Below are 15,578 nucleotides of genomic sequence, written 5' to 3' on the forward strand. Positions count from 1 at the left end.
CTCTTAGGCGGAGGAAGGTTGGAATCATCTTCTGGGAATAAAAACCTTTTGAAAGGTGATGGTGCTGGCTTTGGTGGGACTTTGACATCAAAGGTTTTGGCGAAATCCTTCGCCATCCGAACTGCTTCGGCCATGGAAATAGGTTTGGCATTCTTGACTAAAGTATCCAATGGCTCGTTCATTCCCCGAATGAATCTGGCCATCAGTTGCTCTTCATCCAATTGTGGGGATATATTTGAGGAGAAGGGCAAAAGCCTGATGGTACTCTTCAATTGTCCGGCTTCCCTGCTTTAGTTCCAAGAACTCATTCATCTTAATTTCAAGAAAGCCCGGGGGACAAAACCTCTTTCTCAGGTAAGCCTTGAGATCGGTCCAGGTTTGGGTATTTTGGTCGAGACGGTTTGTCTCGCAGTGGTTTGTCCATGCCACTCTAGCTGTCTCCACTATCTCCAACCTTGCAAGAGCCATTTTGCTCTTCTCATTGTACTCGGGTGACATCGAAGTATTCTTCCATTGATTCGATCCACTTCTCCACAGTCTCGCTCAAGTTTTCCCCTTCACCCTTGAAAGGTCCAGGTTGCAAACTATGAAGAGTTTTACGAACATCCAGGTCGAGCTCTTCTTCATCGAGTTGGGCGTTAACATTTCTACCATGACGACCTCGGTCCATGTTCCTATCAATACAAAAATTCTTGTACGAAAATTCTTGTTAAGTCTCTTTATTTATGATTCAATCCGATTTTTGATTCAATTGATTCCGGGGTTCTCTAAATAGGTCAGCTCCCCACAGAATCAAGGGATAAAGATACTCATATAGAACGCATTATCAGTTAATAATTCATTCAGAATATCTCATTCATATCTTTAACACAGTAATGGTCCATCATCAGACTAATTTTCTCCATCTGAACACTCCATGGGGATTTCAATTTTTCAGATTTTTAATTTATTATCCCTTAACTTGATTCACTGGACAAAAGTTAACAGTAGCAATCTGCCAGCACAATCCACTAATCTCATAGTGATTGGCTGAAGTCAATAACGTCATTCCAATTAAGAACATCATCACAGGGACTCGTCCCATTCATCCTCATTGTGGTTTCGCTCAGCTTATTACATTTCAACCAAATTTCAGGAATCATCATTTTTTTCAATCAGAATTCAAATCAACTCATCAGTTCTCAACCAAAATTTAAAAATCATATCAATCACATTCGAATTCATCAACTGGATAGCATTAATGCTTATAATTTCAAGTCTTAGATTTACTCGTATATACTGAAAGTAAAGAGCTACAATTATACCCTCGGTATATACGGGTAGTCATGGTTCTTGGAACTATAAGGTAAATACCATCATGTCTAGGCCTCAAGCAAGTCAGGGATTCCATACAATTGCGGTACTTCCAGCTGAAGACCCAATTACCAATTTACGAATTTCAGTTTGAATATCAAATTGTATGAATTTTATCACACAATTACAACCTTTTAGTGCTTCTTGATAAATTTTTGACATATTTAGCTTCTTGGTTGATCCTCATTAGCCAATTCGCTCAGATACCAACTGTAAGGTCCTCCGTCCCCACCGTGCAATGGATTCTAGGTGGTGCTAGCAGCGGAAGTAGCACATCTTGCGCGGGGCAGGGTCCTACACTCGGGGTCTCGCCCAAACAGATATCCGGACAGGTGATTAATTCCTCGGTCTTTTGAACTAAAAATAGATTTCTTTATGCATCTTTCTATGCATAAAATCAAAATTGATGAGAATAACACTTTTGGGTTAGAATAAATTCTTTATGCATCTTTCCATGCATGAATCCAATTTAGTAGGAATTACACTTTTGGAATAAAAGAATTTCTCTTATGCATAAAATCATTTATGATGAAAATCACACTTTTAATATAAAAAAAATATCTTTTATGCATACAAATCATTTATGATAAAAATCACTCTTTTAATATAAAAGAATTTCTTTTATGCATCTAATTTATGCATTAAATCATTTATGATGAAAAACACACTTTTAATATAAAAAATTAATCTTTTATGTGCCTAATTTTATGCATGAAAATCAAATATGATAAAAGTAACACTTTTATAATAAAAATAAATTTCTTTTATGCATCCTCTTATGCATAAAAATCAATAATGATAAAACTAACAATTTTATAATAAAAATTAATCTTTTATGTATACTTTTATGCATGAAAATTAAATATGATAAAAGTAACACTTTTATAATAAAAATATTCTTTTATACATAGAAATCAATATGATGAAAGTAACTCTTTTGTAATTAGAAAAATATACTTTTATGCATTATTTTCAGCATAAAAATCCATAATGAAGAAAGTAACACTTTCATAATAAAAAATTTATCAATAAGTATCTTTCATAGAATTTAATTCTATTGAAAATCATTCTTTTATAAAAATTAACCAATATGCATCTTTTTATGCATGAATGAAAATGACACTTTTAGAATACTCTAATGATGGGGATTACTCTTTTTGATTAATAAAAGATGAAATTTATTTCACTTATTTCCAAAAAAAATTCGCCATAACCTCCTTTGTATGGCTAACCATTTTTCAATTTTTAACTTACTAAAATTAATTAGAAGTTTACCAAGAGTATTTAAATCTTTCTAATGTAAACAATCAAAGAGAAACATTATGAAAAACATGATTTTATTCATTAATCATTCATCTAGGATAAGAATGGTTGGATTTACTAATGAAGAGAGGGGAATGCCTTTTTTTAATGAGGCATAACATCATTTGATTTTAGAGAAGACAAAAATCATAAGAAAACCATAAAAGAATTTGAAAAGAGAAGAATCTCCAATTTACATAGATACTTTGAGAGCTTTCCTTTGGCTTGATGGTTTTAGGGTTCTACTCTTGTTTGAAACAAGAGTGGCCACCAATCTTTTGGAAGAGGGGAGGTCAAAAACTAATGAATTATGAGTAAAATTCACTGTTTTTGGCACTTGGGAGAGACAGGGTAACAGTGCAAAAACACTATTAAGTTTCAACAAAGGGGAGGGCTTCTATTTATAGGAAAAAGTGAGCCTCTAACCAAGCAAACTGATTCTAGAATTTTCCAGATCAGTTTGGTCAATTTTTGACCATTTTTAGGTCAGTTTTGCTCACTTTTTGGATCTAGTTGAAACAGGAGAGAGGAGAGATGAAAATATCTCATTATTTGGGAGTTTAAAACTCATTCAAGCATGTGAAATAGGTGCCTCATTCATGAGGGGAATTCCCCCACGCAGAGGTGTCAAAAATGCATCATTACTTCCAAATATCTCTCTTTTTTAACTATTAACCTTGTCCTTAGTCAACTCTTCATCTTATGTGAGTATTTAATCATTTTTGGGGGGATTTTATTTATTTCTTCCATTTATCTCCTCCACTCATTTGGATGAATCTTATTGGTCCATAGGAACCTTAATTTAAAATTTTGAAAAAATCTTCACCCCTCAGGATAATGCCTCTTGAACAGATTATACTTAATTTCTAATGCACCTTCTGAAAATCTTTTTGAACTTCTATTTCAGGGGAAATTATTTTAATAAGATGAGATATTTTTCTATCCAAAAATATTTAAAAACTCAATTACCACTCTCTAGAAGATTTTCTCTTTCTAGGCCAAAACTGGTAGAAACAAGATCTTTTATATTTGTGAAGAGGGATTTGACTACAAGGGAAGATACTGGACATCCTGAGAGGCTGGGGGAGGAATATTACATTCTACCTCCCCCATCCTGAGAGGCTGGGGGAGGAATATTACATTCTACCTCACTTAAAAAAACCTCATCTCGCAGGTGGAGTATGATCTCTTTCATCTTCTTCTTCTTCTTCAATCACTTCCTGCGTTACTGCCTTGGAAGTGGACGGCTGATTTGGGAACAACTCTCTTTGACTTCCCCTATTCTGAGTTGGAGGTCTTGCATTACTTTGGGTTGAAACTGCAGGTTGGATAGAGGGTCTACCTCTGGGGTTTCCTTGATTTTGGCGGATAGAACCCTGATTACTCTGGACGGAAGGGGCTGGAGTCTGGAATCTTGATCCCTGATTTTCCTGCCCTGAAAACCTTGATCCAAAAGGAGTTGGGCAATCCATGCTGTGATGTCCAAACCCTTGACAGTTATAGCATTTCACTCTCTTGTTCAAGGGTGAAACTTTTGAAGTTGAAATCCAGGGAATTGAGTTTCGGAAAAGGACATTTCTTCCATTCTAGAACTTCTCATATCTTGGGTTTGACCCTGATATCTCTTAGGCGGAGGAAGGTTGGAATCATCTTCTGGGAATAAAAACCTTTTGAAAGATGATGGTGCTGGCTTTGGTGGGACTTTCACATCAAAGGTTTTGGCAAAATCCTTCGCCATCCGAACTGCTTCGGCCATGGAAATAGGTTTGGCATTCTTGACTAAAGTATCCAATGGCTCGTTCATTCCCCGAATGGATCTGGCCATCAGTTGCTCTTCATCCAATTGTGGGGATATATTTGAGGAGAAGGGCAAAAGCCTGATGGTACTCTTCAATTGTCCAGCTTCCCTGCTTTAGTTCCAAGAACTCATTCATCTTAATTTCAAGAAAGCCCGGGGGACAAAACCTCTTTCTGAGGTAAGCCTTGAGATCGGTCCAGGTTTGGGTATTTTGGTCGAGACGGTTTGTCTCGCAGTGGTTTCTCCATGCCACTCTAGCTGTCTCCACTATCTTCAACCTTGCAACAGCCATTTTGCTCTTCTCATTGTACCCGGGTGACATCGAAGTATTCTTCCATTGATTCGATCCACTTCTCCATAGTCTCGCCCAAGTTTTCCCCTTCACCCTTGAAAGGTCCAGGCTGCGAACTATGAAGAGTTTTACGAACATCCAGGTCGAGCTCTTCTTCATCGAGTTGGGCATTAACATTTCTACCATGACGACCTCGGTCCATGTTCCTATCAATACGAAAATTCTTGTTAAGTCTCTTTATTTATGATTCAATCCGATTTTTGATTCAACTGATTCCGGGGTTCTCTAAATAGGTCAGCTCCCCACAGAATCAAGGGATAAAGATACTCATATAGAATGCATTATCAGTTAATAATTCATTCAGAATATCTCATTCATATCTTTAACACAATAATGGTCCATCAGACTAATTTTCTCCATCTGAACAGTCCTTCATGGGGATTTCAATTTTTCAGATTTTTAATTTATCATCCCTTAACTTGATTCACTGGACAAAAGTTAACAGTAGCAATCTGCCAGCACAATCCACTAATCTCATAGTGATTGGCTGAAGTCAATAACGTCATTCCAATTAAGAACATCATCACAGGGACTCGTCCCATTCATCCTCATTGTGGTTTCGCTAACTTATTACATTTCAACCAAATTTCAGGAATCATCATTTTTTTCAATCAGAATTCAAATCAAGTCATCAGTTCTCAACCAGAATTTAAAAATCATATCAATCACATTCGAATTCATCAACTCGATAGCATTAATGCTTATAATTTCAAGTCTTAGATTTACTCGTATATACTGAAAGTAAAGAGCTGGAGTTATACCCTCGGTATATACGGGTAGTCATGGTTCTTGGAACTATAAGGTAAATACCATCATGTCTAGGCCTCAAGCAAGTCAAGGATTCCATACAATTGCGGTACTTCCATCTGAAGACCCAATTACCAATTTACGAATTTCAGTTTGAATATCAAATTGTATGAATTTTATCACACAATTACAACCTTTTAGTGCTTCTTGATAAATTTTTGACATATTTGGCTTCTTGGTTGATCCTCATTAGCCAATTCGCTCAGATACCAACTATAAGGTCCCCCGTCCCCACCGTGCAATGGATTCTAGGTGCTAGCAGTGGAAGTAGCACATCTTGCGCGGGGCAGGGTCCTACACTCGAGGTCTCGCCCACAGATATCCGGACAGGTGACTAATTCCTCGGTTCTTCCAAAACCAAACTTAGAAAAACTTCCCTTGCCTAGAAAGCACAGGCGATTCCTCCAGGATAAAAATTTTACTCTAACGTAGTCAAGGTCATCATACTGACCAAACTGATCCAACCGAACCTAAAGTCGCTTGGTCAGATCAAGGAAGAAACTTGCACTTGGATCATAGAGATCAACGCTTTTTTCCCCGTCAAGAGGCACAGCCGTTGATTCCTATCCATAGAACAATTACTATCCGGGATTTACTTCATCTAACGTAATATAACAGAAAGGAGTCTCATTTTACGTATCCATCAGTCCAGCCTAAGTCCCATGGGTTGGCCAACCACCCAACCACTGTAGTGATAAGATCCAATAAGGAATTTGGTTAGGTTTTGTCCCGGGTACCAGGGAAAAGAGTTCCCAAGCCCCCTAGCCGGAAGTTCATGCAAACATAAAACTAGTCACACCACTTATACACCCAATATGAAATTGCCTTTTTCTCAGCATCAGCTAACTTTAAAACAATCCTTTAATGAAACCATTAGGTCACTGATCACAATCCTCAAAATCTCTGGTTGAATCCATATCTCCAATCATTCATTCATCGATGTACTTATGGCATCATTGGCAACCAGAACACTCACCACCTGTTCACTCAAGGGCCTTTTCGATAGTTCCTAGCTCATAGTAACCGGCAATATATTCACATAACAAAATGGAATCTCCGTGGAAGATCAGCAAGATCAACCAACAGATCCATATAAAAGAGCCATGGACTCATCCGTTGTTGAGGACCAGCAAGGTCAATCAATCAGATCCATGCCCGGTTTCGGAAAACAACTCTTACTCCTTATTCCAATATCTTCCACGACGCACGTGTGGGTATCTTCGGTGACCCTGAGCCCGAGCACCGTATGGTCGGCACCCTCTAGGATCCTTCGCAGGTCACCTAGCGCTTCACTCATAGGTCGCTTCCTTGGTCCCTCATCCACCGTACCGGAAGCTCACCATTTAAATCGAACTGAGGTTGGTCAAGACCTAGGCCCTTGCTACGCGAGACGTCCTCCATTGACTCTCCGTTAGTAGTTGCAACTTTATCGGTTAGGTCTCCACGACCTTAATCACAAGACGGTCAAAATGCTTCCCTAGCATTCTTGACATAAAACAGTCATTTACAAACAGTTTACAAATACAGTTTCTATAATGAATTCTCATCTTTCCACATTATCCCTCATCAATCCACATTACTTAATCCAAATCCAAATCATATGTGTATCCATTCTTGACCAGATACATCATTTTCCATCCCATCACATCAGATTCATTCACTTCACATAACATCCATTCCTATCTTTCTTAATATACATTACGTCTCATCACATCCATTTCTCATTACATCTCATTCGTTCTTCAGATCTTATATTATTCATTCACATTCTGATTCACATGACATCTCATCTCATCCATTCGCTCATATCGACTTCATATCCATTCACGTTCATATTTGCATTCATTATTCCACATACACATCCACATTCGTACATCCACATTCACATCTACATCCATACATCCATTTTCACATTCACATTTATACATCCACATCCACATCCACATTCATACATCCACATCCACATCTACATTCATACATCCACATCCACATTCACATTCACATCCATACATCCATATCCACATTCCACATTCCACATTCATACATCCACATCCACATTCACATTCATACATCCATTCACATTCACATCCATACATCCATATCCACATTCCACATTTATACATCCATATCCACATTCCACATTCATACATCCACATCCACATTCACATTCATGCATCCATTTTCACATCCTCATTCATTCATCCACATTCGCATCTACATCCATACATCCACATCCATACATCCACATCCACATTCATACATTCCACATCCATACTTATCGCATACACATACATCTTTCCTTTCCCATACATACATATATCTACATCCATTCTTTCACATACATACATCTCCATCCATTCTTCGTTCATTTTCATCTATCTGATTCATTTCACATCCTCATATCTATTTATAGAATACAAGAGAATTCTTATTTTTGATATAAGATTTCTTTACGCATCTATTTATGCATAAATTCCATTTTAAGGAGAATAACACTTTCGAATTAAAGTCAATCTTTTATGCATCTTCCTATGCATAAACTCATTTTAAATGAGAATGACACTTTTGAATTAAAATTCAATCTTTTATGCATCTCCTCATGCATAAAATCAAAATTGATGAAAATAACTCCTTTGAACTAAAAATAGATTTCCTTATGCATCTTTCTATGCATAAAATCAAAATTGATGAGAATAACACTTTTGGGTTAAAATAAATTCTTTATGTATCTTTCCATGCATGAATCCAATTTAGTAGGAATTACACTTTTGGAATAAAAGAATTTCTCTTATGTATCTAGTTTATGCATAAAATCATTTATGATGAAAATCACACTTTTAATATAAAAAATATATCTTTTATGCATACAAATCATTTATGATGAAAATCACTCTTTTAATATAAAAGAATTTCTTTTATGCATCTAATTTATGCATTAAATCATTTATGATGAAAAACACACTTTTAATATAAAAAATTAATCTTTTATGCCTAATTTTATGCATGAAAATCAAATATGATAAAAGTAACACTTTTATAATAAAAATAAATTTCTTTAATGCATCCTCTTATGCATAAAAATCAATAATGATAAAAGTAACAATTTTAAAATAAAAATTAATCTTTTATGTATACTTTTATGCATGAAAATCAAATATGATAAAAGTAACACTTTTATAATAAAAAATTTCTTTTATGCATAGAAATCAATATGATGAAAGTAACTCTTTTGTAATTTTAAAAAAATACTTTTCTGCATTATTTTAAACATAAAAATCCATAATGAAGAAAGTAACACTTTCATAATAAAAAATTTATCAATAAGTATCTTTCATAGAATTTAATTCTATTGAAAATCATTCTTTTATAAAAATTAACCAATATGCATCTTTTTATGCATGAATGAAAATGGCACTTTTAGAATACTCTAATGATGGGGATTACTTTTTTTGATTAATAAAAGATGAAATTTATTTCACTGATTTCCAAAAACTTTTGTCATAACCTCCTTTGTATGGCTGACCATTTTTCAATTTCTAACTTACTAAAATTAATTAGAAGTTTACCAAGAGTATTTAAATCTTTCTAATGTAAACAATCAAAGAGAAACATTATGAAAAACATGATTTTATTCATTAATCATTCATCTAGGATAAGAATGGTTGGATTTACTAATGAAGAGAGGGGAATGCCTTTTTTTAATGAGGCATAACATCATTTGATTTTAGAGAAGACAAAAATCATAAGAAAACCATAAAAGAATTTGGAAAGAGAAGAATCTCTAACTTACATAGATACTTTGAGAGCTTTCCTTTGGCTTGATGGTTTGAGGGTTCTACTCTTGTTTGAAACAAGAGTGGCCACCAATCTTTTGGAAGAGGGTAGGTCAAAAACTAATGAATTATGAGTAAAATTCACTATTTTTGGCACTTAGGAGAGACAAGGTAATAGTGCAAAAACACTATTAAGTTTCAACAAAGGGGAGGGCTTCTATTTAAAGAAAAAAGTGAGCCTCTAACCAAGCAAACTGATTCTAGAATTTTCCAGATTAGTTTGGTCAATTTTTGACCATTTTTAGGTCAGTTTTGCTCACTTTTTGGATCTAGTTGAAATAGGAGAGAGGAGAGATGAAAATATCTCATTATTTGGGAGTTTAAAACTCATTCAAGCATGTGAAATAGGCGCCTCCTTCATGAGAGGAATTCCCCCATGCAGAGGTGTCAAAAATGCATCATTACTTCCAAATATCTCTCTTTTTTAACTATTAACCTTGTCCTTAGTCAACTCTTCATCTTATGTGAGTATTTACTCATTTTTGGAGGGATTTTATTTATTTCTTCCATTTATCTCCTCCACAAATTTGGATGAATCTTATTGGTCCATAGGAACCTTAATTTAAAATTTTGAAAAAATCTTCACCCCTCAGGATAATGCCTCTTGAACAGATTATACTTAATTTCTAATGCACCTTCTGAAAATCTTTTTGAACTTCTGTTTCAGGGGAACTTATTTTAATAAGATGAGATATTTTTCTATCCAAAAATATTTAAAAACTCAATTACCACTCTCTAGAAGATTTTCTCTTTCTAGGCCAAAACTGGTAGAAACAAGATCTTTTATATTTGTGAAGAGGGATTTGACTACAGGGGAAGATACTGGACATCCTGAGAGGCTGGGGGAGGTATCTTACAAGATACGCACACACTCCTCTTTAAACTTTAACTTATAAAACAATCCATTGACAAACAATTATTGGTTACAGATGTCATAACTCAATCTATTTATGCATAAAAATCAATTTTGATGAAAGTAACACTTTAATAATAATAAAAATATTTTATGCATCTATTTATGCATAAAAATCAATTTTGATGAAAGTAACACTTTTATAATAAAAAAAATCTTTTATGCATCTATTTATACATAAAAATCAATTTTGATGAAAGTAGCACTTTTAGAGTAAAAAAAATTCTCCAATATGCATCTTTCTATGAATAGAAATTAATTCTAATGGAAATAACACTTTTATAATAAAAAGATTTCTAATATGCATTTTCTTTTGCCTAGAATGAAAATAACACTTTTAGAATACACAAACGGTGGAGATTACTCTTTTTGAATAATAAAAGTTAAAACTTATCTCACAAAATTTAAGAAAATTTTGCCATAACCTCCTTTGTATGGCTGACCATTTTCAATTTTTTTCATTCTCAAGTTACTTAGAAATTATCCCAAATGGTTTAAAGCATTCTAAATTAATCAAATTTCACTTTTTAAAGAGAAACAATATGAAAAGTTTAATTCTAACAATTTGATTACATATCTAGGATAAAGAAAGGCTGAACTCAAGAATGAAGAGAGGGGGAAAGCCTTTCCAACAAGGCATAACATCATTTTTTATTTTAAAGAAAATAAAAATTAGAAAACCATTAAATGGAATAAAGAAAAAGTAAGATTTCTAGCTTACATGAATTTTTATGAGCTTTCCTTTGGCTTGATGGTTTGAGGGATCTACTCTTGTTTGCAACAAGAGTGGCCACCAATTCTTTTGAAGAGGAAATGGTAAAAAACTAATGAATTATCAATAAATTCACTGTTTTTGGCTTTGGGGAGGAGTAGAGTAACAGTGCATAAAACACTATTAAGCTTCTACAAACGGGGAGGCTTCTATTTATAGGAAAAAGTGAGCTTCTAACCAAGCAAACTGATTCTAGAATTTTCCAGATCAGTTTGGTCAATTTCTGACCATTTTTGGATCAGTTTAGTTCACTTTTTGGATCCAGTTTTGAATTAGGAGAGAGGAGAGATGAAATATCTAATTTTATTGATTTAAAATTCAAAAGCAATGATGGGAAAAAGGCACCTACTTCATAAGGGGGAATCCCCACTCTGAGGTGTCAAAAATTTATTTTTTTAGTATTTCCTTTGGTCCTTAGTCCACTCTTCATCTTATGTGAGTATTTACTCATTTTTGGAGGGATTTTCTTTATTACCTCCATTTAGCTCCTCCCTACATTTGGATTAATCTTATTGGTCCATAGGAACCTTGATTTAAAATTTTCAAAAAATTTGGACCCCTTTTGAACAGATTATAATTTATTTCTAATGCGCCTTTTGAAATTCTTTTTGAACTGTTTCGGGGGAATTTATTTTAATAAGATGAGATATTTTTCCATCCAAAAATATTTAAAAACTTAATCACCTCTCTCTAGAAGATTTATCTTTCTAGGCCAAAAGAGGTAGAAACAAGATCTTTTATATTTTTGAAGAGGGATTTGATTACAGGGGAAGATACTGGACTTCTTGAGAGGCTGGGGAGGAATCTTACATTCTCTCCCACTTGAAAAACCCGCGATGTCTTCATCTCGCAAACTGGGGGTAATCTCGCAACAGTTTGGCTTCTTTCTCCCAGGTGGCATCTTCAAAAGGATAGAACTTCCATTTAACCAATAATTCTCTCAGAATTCTATTCTTGAGAACCTTCTCTCGAACATCAAGGATTTCTTCAGGTTGGAGTTCCATCTGCCCTTGGGTTGAAGAAGTTAAGATTTCATCCCATCAAGCACATGACTCGGGCTTGGTACATACTTTTTAAGTAGGCTGACATGAAATACATTATGTACTTTGAGATGAGGAGGCAGAAGAAGTTCGTAGGCTAAGTCACCTACTTTCTTTGTAATCAGATATGGCCCACAATATCTAGGGGATAACTTCTTGTACTTCCCAAGAGATAGAGAACTTCTTTTGGGGCGTACTCGAATGAAGACCATATCTTCCTCTTCGAATTTTATGTCTCTCCTCTTCTTATCTGCATATAATTAGAAAATCCGTCTTTTGACATGCTGCTTGCCTTGCTACGACCTTAAACTTTTGATGGTGCCGACGAGGAAAGCACAACTCAAGAATGCGTCGAGTCCTTTGTAGTCTATTAGTACCCCAGATCCATACCTCAAACCATTGCATACAAAAATCAAGGAAAGAGAATGCATCTTTGCGAATCAAATGCTAAACACTTGTATTCTCTTCCAGAAGATGCCCAGTCTGGACATACATCACCATGTTGCATCTCAATGGTCTTAAGTAAAACACCATTGAGTTCAAGTATCAATACTCTTCTTTGTTTCCTTATTGTATCTGGGGGTGGTGGAACTCTTTTACTTCTAGGTACATGAGTCACCAATGATTGGTGCCACCTCAATAGTAAGTTTTCTGTACACTTGAAATCAAAGCTATATGCTTCAACATATCCTGTTGAAAACAAAATGTATGGTTAATGGACATTCAAAATTTTAAATAAATATATTATGTGCCAACAACATAAATTCATCCATGATATGGATGGTCTTAAACCTTCATAGACAAACGCTCCAATACCTCAGAAGTTTAACCAAAAAAATAAAAGAGCGAGTATATTGTCAATGCTAAATTTCATCAAATTTATTGAATATGATGTATAAAAGATTTTCACAGTTGAGATAATTGAGTCTATCTAAATTAAATTATAATATTCATAGCCTTACACCTTGATCAGGCAATATCTTCAATAAAAAACAAACAAATCTTCATTGCAATCGAATTGCAAATATTGACAAAAGAGATAATCAAATGACAGTAAGTTTGCAGGCATTTGATTGCTTGATACAATAGTGTAAAGATTTGGCTCATCCAAAACTTAAACCCATCTAAGAACATTGTTTTGGCCAAAGCCTAAGTCTATCTTATGGGCTTTTAGTACAAAATGGCTCCAAACATTCTGCACCCAACAAGTCTTGATATTTGTGCAGATCCCATACTTCAAACTGCACGTTTAGACCTCAGAAATGGTTTTCTTCGACTTGCAACAACAACTAGTATGGGTTAGGTTGGAATATGATTATACTGTCACTCAATGTTTAATGAAACCAGACATTATCCTACCCATAAGCTCAAGTAAGCCTTGATATGTATGCTTTTTCTGCAACTCCATAATCTCAAGTAAGCCTTTTGTAGCCTTGATATGTATGCTTTTGCTGGCAACTCCACTTATGAGATGACCACGATCATATCCCTTAACAATGTTAAAACAAGTGATCCTATATTATCAATGAGAGCTAATTACAACAAAACATCCACAAGTTTACTTTCGTTTCATGCTCCCATACTCATCTATGACAATGGCTCCTAGACTTGATTGCATTTCCCTATTGATTGGTGAAGATTGAAATACTAATCTATCTCCATCTCTCTCAAAAGAATATAAACTTCCTAGAGGCCTACTCTTTTGTGTATTGGAACGTAGCTTCTCAACACGTTGCTCTATTTCTTGCGCACTTAACTTGTGATTGTTAGAAGCAGTTGTACCTACAAAAACAACTCTCGCTAAGAAACATACTTTTTAACACACAAAATTCCTGAATAAATCATCTTAAATAACATCCTATTGAAAAAGATCTACCTTTAGTTTTCTTGGCACCCTTTGCCACCGCAGAGTCCTTGATTTCAACAATTATCTCTTTATTCGTAGCATATGTAGCCTCGTCAATTTCTTCAACACCCTCTGCCACCACAGAGTCCTTGATTTCAACTATTTTCCCTTTATTCGTAGCATATGTAGCCTCATCAATTTGTTCGACGATCTCTTCTTGTCTCTCCTTCGTTGCAAAAGTCTCTTGAAGCTCTTCATTAACTTTATCTTTATTCTCACTAACCTCAACATTAACTTGCAAATCAGGAATGTCCTTAGTCTCTTTAGTCCTATCACTTGTTGTTGTTTGCAAGCCTTGAAGATGTTTACAAAGTTGAATCATCGATGTGATCTACCTCCACCATGTTGTCTTCATTATTTCTAGCATTTGAATCATGAGAGTTGATCTCTCTAGTAGGGCTTTCATGATAATGTTCTAGTTGAGCAATGTTATCTTCGTCTTTCCCTTCTTTGTATATATCTATAAGATTAAAATAAAATGCTATTACTTTTAGGATTTAAATAATACACCAAGGCTAATACAATACTAGTCATTTTTATATCTACACATATACTTTACTCAACATTGAGTGATGTACCATAATGAATTAGGAACCATATTACCTGTCTGGACTTTCACATAAGGGTCAAACTTGAGGTTGGGCCTCACTTACAAGGGCAAAGTAAAGATCGCTCAACTTGAGATTGTGCCTTGTGTTGGAAGACATCCCCAAGGTTGGACATAAGTGGAGGTATGGCTCAAACTTAAGTTTGAGCCTCACCGCTACACTAGGATATGGAGTAATTGTAATTTCTTAATTGTAAGATTCCTCCCCCAACCCCCTTTTTGATGTCTAGTATCTTCCCCTGTAATCAATCCCTCTTCAGAAATATAAAGACCTTGTTTCTAACTGTTTTAGCCTAGAGAGAGAAAATATTCTAGAGAGAGAATATTCAGATTTTGAATATTTTTGGATAGAAAAATATCTCATATAATTAAGATGAATTCCCCTGAAACAGAAATTCAAAAAGAATTTTCCAATGTGCAATTGGAATTAATTGGAAATAGGTATAAAGAACCTTAATCTAAGGGTCTAGATTTTCAGAAATTTTTAGATTATGGTCCAATTAAGGTTCCTATGGGACAATAGCATCAATCCATGTGTAGGGAGGAGATAAATCCAATTTGTAAAAGAAGATACCCAAAAATGAGTAAATGCTCACATAAGATGAAGAGTTGAAAATGTACAAGGTTTATTAGTAAAAAACTATGAGCAATATTAAAATGATTTTATTATGACACATTTGTAAGGAAGGGGAGTTCTTTAAAGGAGGTGCATATTTCACATAAGATGAAGAGTTGAAAATGTACAAGGTTTATTAGTAAAAAACTATGAGCAATATTAAAATGATTTCATTATGACACATTTGTAAGGAAGGGGAGTTCTTTAAAGGAGGTGCATATTTCACATAAGATGAAGAGTTGAAAATGTACAAGGTTTATTAGTAAAAAACTATGAGCA

This window comes from Cibotium barometz, chromosome 6 (genome assembly GCF_041138505.1).
Source record: "Cibotium barometz isolate CiBa-2024 chromosome 6, ASM4113850v1, whole genome shotgun sequence".
NCBI lineage: Eukaryota > Viridiplantae > Streptophyta > Polypodiopsida > Cyatheales > Cibotiaceae > Cibotium > Cibotium barometz.